At 40.0% G+C, this 13,327-nt stretch overlaps 1 protein-coding gene across 12 annotated transcripts in view; it reads right to left on the reverse strand.

Annotated features, from left to right (window-relative positions):
• Positions 1–13,327, reverse strand: part of rbm47 (RNA binding motif protein 47) — a 47,648-nt gene that overhangs the window by 24,398 nt on the left and 9,923 nt on the right. The window contains exon 1 of one of the 12 annotated variants that reach the window (XM_015032305.1): positions 2,824–9,635. The exons of the other annotated variants lie outside the window; for them this stretch is intronic. The gene's annotated coding sequence lies outside the window, so the exon portion shown is untranslated. Of the gene's footprint in view, positions 1–2,823; positions 9,636–13,327 lie in introns of those variants that run through there. 12 annotated transcript variants of the gene reach the window in all.

Genomic DNA, 13,327 nt, shown 5'->3' on the forward strand with positions numbered 1-13,327 from the left:
GAGGGGGAGGGGAGGGGGGGGGGGGGGGGGGGGGGGTGGGGGGGGGGGGGGGGGGGGGGGGGGGGGGGAGGGGTAAGTGAGAAGGATAGGAATAAAGGCATCTAGCAAGATAAAAAAAAAGTTCCATCAGAGCCAAAAAGCTCTTAATAGTGCAGGATTTTAGGTGGCTGACTCCAGGTCGCTCTAACTTCGGCACAGAGCAGCGACTCCACTTCATTTAATCTGAGCACCGGCCTCCTCGGCTCAACCTGCCTTTCAAGACCTTCACATTCATATCAAATGTCACAGAGAACACCGCAATCTGACTCGTACGCCAAAATCTGAGACAGTTATTGCAAAGACGCCTCGGAGTTACATTTATCACGCTCAAGGCAACAGTTGCAAACAGAGGAGCCTCTCATTCAGCAACATAGTCATCACTAATCAGAAGAGCTGCTTTGGCTTTAGAGGCTTTGCTTCCTAAGACAAACACATTCCTCTGGGTAATCAGCTAGCCCGCTCAAGGCCAAAGCTGACATTGTTTCAAACAATTAGTCCTGATGCTGACCGTGTCGCCCTCCCGATAAAGGCTTTCGGTCACACTCCACAGAGTGCCGCGCGCACGGGTGGCACAGGCAATAATCCTTTAAAGAAGACAGATTTCTTAGATTTTTTTTTTTCAAAGGTTTGATGGTGGATAACAAAACATATCTCATAACTTTTCTTGTGACACATTTACATGTCTTTTTTTGAAAAGAAGTTTTTAAACAAAAATGATGTTTGTTTTTTATTTTGTAAATATTAGCATTGATTATAATATGCTAGAGTTCAGGTTACTGAACTGATTCAGAAGCAAGGTCAGTCAGTGAAAGCAGCAGGGGTGGGAGAGTTTCTCAATTAAAACTAAAACAATTAAACTGTGAAAATGCCACACTTGATCTTGTCAAACTGAAGACTGTCTGGCAAAGCAGATGTGTGTTTGTCTCGCGGAGGCTAAAAGTACGAGCCTACAATGCAAAACTAAATGTTTGGCTTGAAACATTACACCTCTGGACCTATCTGTTCTTCAGGCTCTTAATTTGACATAAGAAAGGAAGTGAAAATTAAAATACCACGAATTCCAAAACGCTATGATGCTACTGCTTTGGAGCGTACTACCGGGTTGCTGCTGAAACTTTCTCTTTGTACTCTGAAGTCTGACTGTTCGAGTTACCAAAAGAAATACAACAGTAGCACATCCTGATGTTGGTCAGAACACACTGAGCAACCCAGAAAATAATATCTAATGTCGCTGCTACATCTACAGAAAGATGCTGGTGTAAGCTATTTCTTAACACTTCAGATGATTTGTATGTTATTTTTTATCAGTAACACACTTGGTGCTGTTACATATCTGTTCGTAAATATGTTTCTTTAGTGTTTTAAATCATAATTTGTCGCAAAATAAAGTTGCATTGGCATGCATTGCTAACTTTAGAACCAAAACAAAGTTTTCTGATTTGCATCAAACTAATCAAAGTTGATTTCCGCAAAGAATATGAATTCTTTAAATGCAGTTTAAGATTTAAGAAATATTCTGTTTCTGGAAACAGAAGAACGAATCAAATCTGCAACATGCGGACTTGTGAAGTCTGGATTTGATTCTTCATTAAAATGCAGCTGTTTGAAATATATACTCTTTTTTTTTTTTTTTTTAAAAACAAAAACTTGGGGGTTTTTGTTGGCCTCACTGAAAATATTGGCTCACATTGTCTCCTCGGCCATCTAATATTGCAGATCGTCTTGACTTGTGAGCTGAATGTATTGCCACACTCTAGCAATGGATCAGAAAAAATTATTAATTATTATTAATTACTTTGTGTAGCCTGTTGATCCGTTTTTATGAAGCGCAGAATGTCCCTGAAATTTTAAATAATATTACATACTGATTTCAGAAATAGTTCTGACTTTTATTCTATTTTGATCAGGAGGCCATCCTGTCCCAAAATGATCCCGCAAATCCTTCTGGTGTGAAACAAACTAGCAAGATTAAAACATTCATCAACAGCTTGACTGCCTGTGACCTTTTTGTTTTATTTCCTCCTCCTTCTAGGCTGATAAATGAGCCAACCTTTGTTCACATTCGGGCCCACCCTGTTGACAAACACAGCAAATCAAGTTGAGCTCCAGGAATGGCTTATGTAGCCTATTTTTTTCTTTCACCAGCATAAAAAAACCAGTAAATCAGACCATTAAAAAAGAAACTATTTGTCATTGCATTTCTAGCACTGAACACTTTCTGTAGTGAATGAGTGAAGATCCAGATCACATGCACACACTAAGCACACAGCTCACCTCATCGGGGCAAAAGTCCACATATTATATGAAGAGCAACCCGGAAGAATGAAGGCGACAATAGTAACTTCTCTGTGTAGTCGCTGAAGCATTTATTTTTATCCCCCACCCTGAATACACATGTCATGCCACTCCACTGGTTCCACTGGTTTCATTGCAAAGACTCCTTGATCACCCTTCCCATCACTGATTGCCTTTGTTTGCAATCAGCATGGCTACAGTGAGCTGGTAAAACAGGCATGTCGGGTAAACTTCTTAAGGCAAGTAGCTGAATTGTTTTTTTGTTTTTTTCCTGACAATGGATGAGTCAATCAATACTGAAAGAGTCTTTGGTCAGACACACAACCTACAGTCAAATGTTGCGGTGGTTTTAATAAAGAGGTCAAAAAAGAAAAAAAAAGGCTTTCAAGGCAAAAAGTACAATGAGAAGCAGCAATTTGAACGAGACAAGCGATGTAAAGGAGTCGAAAAGCTAGAAAGACATTTTTAAGGTCGGTATTAGCACTTTACCTTTATCCCGGTGCAGATACTGAAGGGTAGGCCAAGGAGACACAGCCTGTGTGTTTTATTCTACTGGCAATCCACACACGTTTGTCAAAAACTCTCTCTGTCTCTATCCATTCACCGAGCTGTGGTGTTGACAGGCAGAGTGCAGAGGTAAGCGAAGGTGGTTTTGTGTTTACCCTTCTCAGTGGCCAGAGGAGGAGAGGTGGGGCCACTCAGCACAGGTAACCCCTACCTTTCACTCCCTCCTTCAGTATCCCTATTGGTCACCTGATAAGGAATCGGACAAAAGGGAAGGTAAAAGGATGAAAGGGCACAGGGTGTGACGGGTTTGTGATAATCAGGAAAATGGAGAGGAAGAATCACAATGTTTCTCATTGCAGCTAAAATCAGCCACAATGCTACTCTAAATATGTCTAATCTGACATTTAACTACTAGGATAACTACCACAAGCTTACTGATTTCACTGTGCCACGACATAGCGTAGCATACTTGGTGTGTTGTAGAGTCGCCTCAATCTGATACCCAGTAACTTCCAGTCCTTGTTGATGGTAAAGCAAAGTTTGCAGCCTCAGGAATGTTCAGTCACACCAAATACAGAACCTAAGAAATTTCCGACAACAACCAGTCAGCTGTTTTACGGCAATGCTGCTTCATGAGTAACGGCCGCTGTTCCTCATATCTTGTCTGTTATGTCTGACAGGTAAACTGTCATAGACTCAATGAAATAGCTTCACTGAACTAAGAGATGTATCTCAGCTATGTTGATGTCTAAGAAATGACGTAGTTCAAGCGGTAAAACGAATCTGTGTTGATAAGTATCGGCAGTCTTGTTATTTGATCGCCTGACGGCCCAGACTCTGACGTAGCTACATGTTAATTTGGATGTAAACCAGGTAACTGTGATCTGACCACTCATGATGCAGCTTTAACGCCACATGTGAACGGTTTTTGTTAAAGTTTCTTTTTTTCTTTTAATTTGATTAGCCAGGACACATGCTAATACCAAATTAGCATGTGTCAAAGTTATGTTTAAAGATTTCATTTAATGAACCATAATAATGTCTTGTGAACGTTAGAAAAAACATAATAATAAAATAAATATGGTTATGATTTCATTGCAAATGTTGCAGTTTTAACATATCCATCTCCATGTTTTAAATTAAGGTAATGAAAAATACTCCACAGAAGGTGTAAATAGCTTGTCCTATTTTTGTTTTACAGCGTAGCTGTTTCTGTTCGTGCTTCAGGAAAGCTCCACCTGTGGAGGAAACTTATTAAGACAGAAACGTTCAAAGTAATGTGCTAAGTTTATGAAGCAGGAGGACAAAGCGATGCAAGTCTTTTCCACGTATGATTAAGCGCAACGGCACTGAAACATGTGAGCAGAACTGAGTCGTAATTAAACAGACAATAAACGTACTGGCATTAGCTTAGCTTTTGAACTGTTCAAACATCAGCAACAGGAGCATGTCTGCACATATATGTGTGTGTATTCATCCTTAAAAACAATGCACTTTTCTGGGGATAAAATGATTGTTATGCTATTCTACACTGGGGGATCCAGTTTCAACTGTTTCTGACCCTAACAAAAACCAAACATACACTCATATTCATATTCGTTCATTGTTTATGTCGCATTGCCCTGAGGTAAGTCGGATTCCTAAGCTGCATTGTCTTTCAAAAATTGTAGATAAATAAGTGCCATGAGAAATATTGTGACAAGGCACAGTTTCTGCTAATAATTTGGACTCACAATACACTGAAAACAGGTGAATCTACGAATACTGAACAACAAATAGGCAGAGCTGTACTACAAATCAGTTTCCTAACCACTAAAATTAACAGAAGCTCCAATATCAGTGTTGTTGGGTTTTAAGTACATTTTTTAATTCATTTGAAAGTCCAGCTTTAAAACTGAATATGCATGCTTTCATTGTTTCTGAATCACCTGAAACTGACTGAGAAAAATCAGTTTTGACACACAGCGCTATAAAGGTTTAAAAGACATGTTTGCTAGCGGATTCGTTCATTAGTGTGCTGCTGGGGGGTGAAAAGTGTGAATAAAACTAAGTCCAAAGCATTAAGAAGAAGAACAACTTTAAGTGTGCACCTTGATAAATCTGGTAATTAGACAGTTCAAATTATCCTGTTGTGCTAAATAAAACCTGAAAGGCCTTTCGGTGGTCACATACTGGGGAATACAGCAAATAGAGGGATAACGCAAACCAGACCAAAGCTGTCACATCGCAGTTATACAGACCAGAAACACAGCAAGTGTCAGAGAGAATAGGAAGGACTGACAATGTGTGGAAGTGTATATAACCTCAAACAACCCCGAAGAGAACGGGAGCCTGGACAGCTATCAGACAGGGTGCAACTCTATCAACGTAAGTGTGTGTGTGTGTGTGTGTGTGTGTGTGTGTGTGTGTGTGTGTGTTTGCTGATCCTTAGTAACGCATTAACCTACAACTCTGTTAATGAAGGACAAGCAATCAGTGATCAGCACTGTTTTTGCTATGCACTTCCATAAACTGTGTAGATAAATCCGTTCAAAGTTTTAAATGATGAAATCTCTCTACTGCACGGCCTGAGGTGCCTGAATTGAAGGCCACTCAGAATCATAAACCTACGTTACAGGTTGGCTGCGAAGGATACAAGCGTCAAGGCGACTTTATGGTCTGCACTATATAAAACAAGATGGATTTTTTTACTTTTCTGTTTAGACCTACATATCATCTTCAGTCATTGGTGTTTGTTTGTCCTGAGCAAAAAAAAAACACGAAAATATACAGGATTAAAACAGCAAAAAGCATTCCAAGTTGAAGAAATCTAAGTAGATTGGTGTAGCCTAAAACTGTTCTAAAAAGGCACTCTCAATTAGCTTCATGCTTTCAGTGTATAAATAATCCGGCCTCTAACAAGTTATAAAATGACTAAAATCTACCCCGCAGTGTAGAACACCGTTTCACTACTTTACCATTTTATTAAATAAAGACATTTTACTCATTTTTGGTGTAAAATGAGCTGGAAACCAAATTAGTCAAATGAATGTACCACAGTTTCTCTACATGGTTTCAGGTTCAGCCTAATTACATTAATTTTTGCATTAACATCTATGCTGGAAAACGTGATTAGTGGAAGGCAACATGTAACATTTACTTCAAGAGATGAACTTTTGTGTTTATATTATCTTTCTTTCTTGTTTATATTTCTACTTAACAATCTGCAAATAATTTTTATTTCCTTTTTTTTTTTTCTCAAAAATCTGACTGTAGCCTATCCCAGTGGTCAACGTTTGAAAGGTCTAAAGGTGGGCAGAGCAGTGAGTAAATATTCTAAGTATAAAGAATTGCTATGCTATCAGTGTAAATTTTATTGCATTTCCTTCAGCAGTCTAAATGTTTGCAAACTGTGTAAAGCGTTATCATTTTTTTCAGCCGTCACTTAATGGGTGTTGGACCTTACCCTTGACTGGCATGTAATAAAAGTGCTAACTCTTATTGTAAATCCTGGTACGATAAAGTAAAACATGGCTTGGTTACAAAATCTTTTTATAAAGCCCGGGCTGATATTTGAGCAAATGTGCGCGTTAGGGCAGTTTTGATTTTATGAATAAATACTTTGGCTGTCAGTGTGCCAGCAGAAAACTAGTCAGAATCACAAGGCTTTAGGTTCCAGATCGCCATGCCCAGGTCTAATCCTGGTGAGCTGCTGCCCTGCAACTCGTTACCAGCCGTCTGCATAGCTGAATGACACACTGATGAGGCAAGTATGCCTTTTAATCCAGGTGTGTTGGAGACGGGATGCACCTAAAAGTTGCAGAATAGAAGCTGTTCTAGACATCGACTTGGATTTAGAGTTTCTGATCTAAAGAAAAGATTCCAGTTTCAAAGTAAGAGAATTAGAAAAGCGAGAGATTTGGTAAAAACGTAAAGCATTCAGAAATGGTGCCTTTGAGTGACGTAAATCAGGAAAATGCTGATTTCAACATAACGTTGGGACGGATATAAAGCCATCAATCTCAATGTTAACAGAGACGTAGAGAAACTGGCCCTGCAGGTCTCCTATGAACCATGAAAAGATGTACACAAACAGAGCCGAGGCCGACGCTGGTGGCAGCCTCTTGTTTATCATCAAAACTCCTCACGGATCACAAAAACAGGACAATATTCTTTAATAGCAGCACGGTTTCTGTATGCTTGTGAAACACAGCTCGGATGGACTTCGTGTGGTTACAAATGCTTTGGATCAGAATACGCCATTGGTCCCAGAGACTGTTTTAAATGCATATTTAGCATAAAATAGAAACGTCAACTGCTCTGTAAAAGACTGAGTCAATTCAGTGTCAAAATCTCAGTGGCCAGCAAGAATACGAATGAAGAAGTTGTTCCAGCGAGAAGCACTTTAACTGTGATGTGAATTGGCAGAACACAACTAAAATTAAATGATTATTTACATACACAATATTTCTTCCGTTCTCCGCTTCCTTCCACTTTGTATAACCAAACTACTTCATATCCAGGTACTCATGCAACTGTTTATCTGTCTTGATTGTTGAGAATTCTGATGAATTATGCAGACAATTAAACATTTCACATAAATCAAAAGATAATTAATTCAACGTAGTGATTGTTGTGCCGACTCCTGTTTGGGCAGGCTGACCCTAACATTTGTTACAGTCACACAACCACATTTCCTTACTGCTGACTCTCCCATGATTATAGAAAATTATTTTAAATGCCAGCTCTTGCATGAAGGGAACATGATCCCGCCTCCAGCCACCTCCAAACCAATCAGAAGCAAGAGAATTGTCTAAATTCTGGTATGGGGTAAATTAGAGTGCACTCCCTCATAAAGCATGTAAAGTATCTCCCTATTGTCAGCAGCAAGAATGGGGACACTAATTATCAACTGACAGCAATAGAAAACATGTTCCAGCTGCAAAGCAAACACATCAGGTCATATGACATCTCAGAAAATATGGAATTTCCTGTTGATGTGTGCAAAGTCTGGACTGGAAAAAGTGTTTTAGTTTTCTACAAGTAAATCTTAATTTAAAAAAATATCCAAATGTTTTACTATAGATTTGATACTTAAGTACGATAATGTGTTTGATCTTTGATTTTTTTTTTTTTCTTTTTCTTCTGTGACTACATTTAGCACTTTGCCCATCTGGATTTAGAGAGTCTTTTGGATAATTAGGTTTTGATTTGACATCTGCTATAGATTTTTAAATCAACTAATCTAAATTAGTTTAGATGAACAAACAACTGTGAAATATTCCCTCAACACTCCTGAATTGTCCTTCTCTTGTTTGTAATTTGTGAAACATACAGATCACTCGACTACTTTAATATTTTCCAAAGCCTTGTCCTGAAAATCTGACCCTGCTAAAAACTTGACAGAGAAAAATCCAGAAATTCAGGCCTGTGTGGATTGCAGAATGAAACAAAAACTCAGGAACACTGACACTCTCATGACTCTATCTGAAAATATGCGATCTGTGTTCAAAGAAATCTAAATTAGTCCACATCACGACACATTAGCTATTTAATTTAAGGCAGGGCTAGTCAAACACAGCACCATCATTAGATAAGTAACCTTCAACCCAAAATAACGAGACAGTAACTGAAACAATGCGACAGGCGGGGGGGTGACTGCTCTATATTGTCTGTAAACGTTATAGTTACTGAAAACATAAACAGAAATTAAATGAAAAGTCTGTGTTAGGCCTGCAAGGCATGTGAGATCAGCTAGAAGGCCACAGCTGGACAAAACGTCAAAAAATTTCTTCCAAGACAAAAATGATCCAACATGCATTCAACTCAGTGATGTCGTATACGTGAGCATCGGAGGTTCTGGGTCTCATCGTGACGCCATTCGAACAGCCTTCTGATCTGCTTCACATGCGACACACATAAAATATGTTGGAAATAATTCGTCGGTGACTAAAACTGTGGGTTAGTATGACAGAGGAGGGGGGAACAGGATGCAGAAAAGCTTCTGCTAGATTACCAGAACAAAATGTTCAAACACATCACTTACAGCAATCATACTTAGTAAAACTTTGAACTGACAGAAAATCTTCCGCCCTGCTCCTTTTTAGCACTTTCTCAGCAAAACCGACAACGTGAAATCCCACAACTCCTGTCAGCCAATTCCAGAGTTGCTCCTCTGATTAGCAAAATGACTCAGCACAAAAGCGAGACCTCTCTGCCATCCTGCCACACACACACACACACACAAACACACACAAATACAAGACAATGAGATCTCATTTATTTTTTCCCCCTTCCTTCATTCTGATGAAAGACGCTTCCCCTTTTGCCTAGAAGTCGGTCAGCTGACGCTCGCTCTACATGCAGTCATGTGGCCTGTCGCTAACCAGCAGAGGACAAGGCACAGCGTGTGCGTTTCTGTGCTACAATCACTGCCAAGGTCAAGGAGAAAAGGAAGGAGGAAGGCAGGGCCGCAGAGATAGGGAGGAAAATCACTGAAGCAGCTCAAAAACTTGAGGACAACAAAAAGCTGTCATGCTGATGACATGTAAGCCGCAGCGCAGCTGCTTATTTTCTGCCCAATAGCCACTAACCACCTTAACGTCAACGTGGATGACTGTCCTAACTCCCTGTACCAGGAAATAATCCCAGTTATCATGTGACAAATGGAGGCCTCACGAAGTAAAGGGGGCTAAATTTAGCTAAAACTTCAACAGAGCTCATGTGAAAATTAGTAAATAAATGTGTAGATAGGCGCTTGTTTTCACTGTTTGTGTTTTGTATTACTCCAGCTTCATAACATGCAAATTGTTCCTTGCATTTTTTTTTTTTTTTGTCATTTTGTGGCAAAATGAGAGGATGACAAAAGTAAAACAGAGACACACCCGTCTCGGTTCTAAATCACTCAAACACAAGAAAAGTAAAAAAACAAAATCTTCTTTTCGTTGTACGCAGTGACATTTTAAAGTATTTCAAACATATCCTAATCCCTACAGTAACATATGGTGGTGGCAGCATCGTATTGTGTCGATGTGCTTGAAATGACCCAGTAAAACTCCGGACGTTGATCCAAATAGAAAGCTTGCTAATGGGCTAATTAATTTCTCTGAGGAATGGCTGTGGCTTAGTGGAAAAAGCTCTTGTGGGTTGAGTTCCAACTTCTTCCTTGAAAGAAGGCAAGGCACTTATCCCCAAACTAATTGAAATATGGATGTGGGCATATTGCAAAAATACTCTGACACTCTAGTCTGCAGATGTTTAGCCCGTTTACTGAAACTTTAAAATATGTGTTTCCTGACGCTCTCTTCAGTTTGACTGAGTTTGAGTGACTTTGCAAAGAAGGACAAACATTTAGTTTCTAGAAGAGAAAAGCTGGAAGGACAAACAACAAAAAAAAATTTTCACGATTTTTTTCCCAATTAAATCCCAATTAAATACGGCGAAGTTTGTGGACGTAATGTAACACAACAAACTGTGAGAAAGTTGAAAGGCTTTTGTAAAACACTGTAGATCACAGTGTTTTGCAGATTACAGCACAGTCAGATTTAATTACCAACGTGTTTGTTCAAATTCAACTATGATTCTGCATCATGCAGACCAAGCCCAGTTTTATCAAATTTTATGTTGCTTACTCCCACAGTCCAAAAATATACAAGTCAAGCCAATCAGCCGCAGTGAGTGTCACTTTGTTGGCTTGTGCTGAAATGGCGGTCTGTTCGGGATGTAACCCTGGAGGCAGTCACAAGTCACCGAATGAAAATATCAGGCGACAACAGAACCTGGTTGTGGAAACATTACACTGCGAACTGAAATAGGTTCTCCAAGGCCTCGAGTTCATCACAGCACAGGAGTTGTGAAGAGTTGTCGGTGGAAGTGCAACCTGGAATGGAAAAACGTGTGAAGCTGACCAGCATCTTTTCAGGAACGCTTTCCTGGTTTCTGTAGATAACTCGCTTGGACAGTTTAGGTTTCATCTGCACAGAAACAGATCGTCAGGATCATCAGATTTAGTGGAAAAGGTTAGCAATAAAAATGGAAAATGGAAAGAAGATGGAAGTGTGTGAAAGAAATTATAGTTCACCATGAAACAGCCGGACTTGCTTAGAAACTCACCTAAATGAGTCACAATATTTACTTTCTCCTCAAACGCATTTTTTTGTTCAGTTCACAGAACGACTATTGCATTATTTTGCAAACATGAGCAATAGGATTTCTATTTTCTTTTCCACGACACACCCTTGAATGCCTAATTTCCTAGGAAATCACAAATAGGCTCCCACATTCTCCAACTCCTAACAGTTTATTTTACCACATTTGTATTCCTTACATTACAGAATATTCTTTAATATCCATGCACTTGTGTTTTAATGTGCAAGGATTTCATTTTTTAGCAAACCGACGGTCTTTGCCGTCCCCTGCTACTTGGAAAGACAAAATGTTCCCCAACGCCGCTCGCCTAAAAGCCTCTCACACCCACATCCAGTAAGGTGAGAAGGGGAAAGCATAGCCGGCCGATAAGAGCTGAATGAAAAGCTGCTAGAATTCAGCGGCCGTGAACTCAGGCTAACGCCCCCAAACAGGGACGCACAAAGGCAGAACTGCTAAACGATGTCACGCAAACTTCACAGTCAGGTGTTTCAAGGCCCGGAATAAAACGAAATCATCCTGAGAAACCAAAGCTGTGCGTAACACACCCGTCGCCCTGCCTGCACGCTGACGCCGCTAACCCAACAAAAGACAGGAGTGTGGGAACGGGTCAGAGGAGAAACATGGACGAGAGAGAAAATGACGAACCAGAGCGTCTGTGCGTAAGATGAGTGTGCTTGTGTGTGCAAGAGCGGCCTCCGTGCGACTACTCTGTATCAGTTTTGTGAACGGGTTCATAGTCCGATACACCATATGGGACATTCCATTCTGGCACATCCCGGGGAGGCAATATGTGGGCTTGTGGGTGAAACCCTGTCATGAAAGGCAGAGTCGTACAGTGTGAAGTTTCTTTCCTTTGGAGCCGCTCGCTTTCGAGCACATAGACACACACACACACACACACATCCCATCCGTATTTACTTCTCCTCCAAACCAGAATCAAATCACACACGCTCGCACACCTTGCCACGGCCAGCTGTCTGGACAACTGGGCTATTGTGTGGAGCAACAGGTATGCATAGGAGAGTGTCTCTGAGAACAGCCACCAGAAATCTGAGGATGTGTGCACAGCGCTGGTCAGAGGTTTACATAAAGGCGAGCCCAAAGTTATTCACACCCCGCCGAGACGCACACTAACAATGATTAGGAAATGAGGCAGGAGTCTCTCAAGAGACAAAATAACATATTTTTGGGGAAAACAGTATTAATATGTTTTCTATATTTAAAAAACAAACAAACAATAAACAACACTTCTGAGTAATCAATGGAAAAACCACTATTGACACCAAACACTTCTTATAAATGTTAATACTTTTGAGGGTTTATCTTTGGTGATGAGCTCCAAGTTGTAGAGGCTGGAAGACCTCCCTGCCATCACCCTAATCTTCCACCACAGATTCATTTTCAGATTCAGATCAGTACTTTTGACTAACATCCTTCAAAACATTGACATGACTTCCAGTACGAGGAAACGCATTGGTAAAATGGAAAGATTACTTTTTTCTCTTCTAGTTTATCAGGTTTTCTTTAGTCTTATTGTTTCTCTAGTATTAGAAGTATTTTCCGCTCCCTGGTGTTATTCTCCAGTATATCTCCTTAGCTTCCCTGTGCCACCTTCTCCCTGTGCCTCAGCCAGATCCTGTGCCAACTACTCACACCTGCAATCTACCTGGAGCAAATTGTTCCATTTGCTGCCTCCCAGTATTTAAGCTCCTCTATCTCAGTCACAACTCGCCAGTCTGTCTCATCACTTTGCTCGTCACTCTGTTTTTTTTGGTTGTTGTTTTTTTTATTCTTTGCGCTCCGTTGGATTGTTCACATTTGGAAGTTTTCTTCTTCATTTATTCATATTAAATTTTCATATTAAAACTCCACATTACGTCTCCAGCCTGCTGCATTTTGGGGTCCACTCCTCGACCAGTCGTGACATGAATCTTGTCGACAGCTGGGTGCGCCAACAGGATAATAATCCCCCAGCAGAGATCAAACCAGGATCTAGTCTTGACTCATATTGGGAATTTGTTGACCCCGTTTGAAGACCAACCAGTTAAAATGAACTCTACCAATTCTGATAAGAACATCAGTCAAATAACCATCTAGAATTATGTCAGAAGTTTATCGATGGCTGTAAGAAGTGTGTTTTTCCCCCTGTTTGCTATGGAACGTCTAACCGAGTATCAGTCTGGGTGTAAGTATATTTGAGCTGTATGAATCATTTTAACCATGTCTGGAGTTCAGAAAAAGCAACATAAATTCAAACCTTTTCACTGCATTCTTTAAAAAAAAAAAAAAAAAAAAAAAAACCTGAAGTAGTTTTTTAAAAAAAAAAAGTAAAAAAATTAACAAAAATACAATTCTAAAT

This window comes from Poecilia latipinna, unplaced genomic scaffold (genome assembly GCF_001443285.1).
Source record: "Poecilia latipinna isolate Pla-1442-1.1 unplaced genomic scaffold, P_latipinna-1.0 Scaffold237, whole genome shotgun sequence".
NCBI lineage: Eukaryota > Metazoa > Chordata > Actinopteri > Cyprinodontiformes > Poeciliidae > Poecilia > Poecilia latipinna.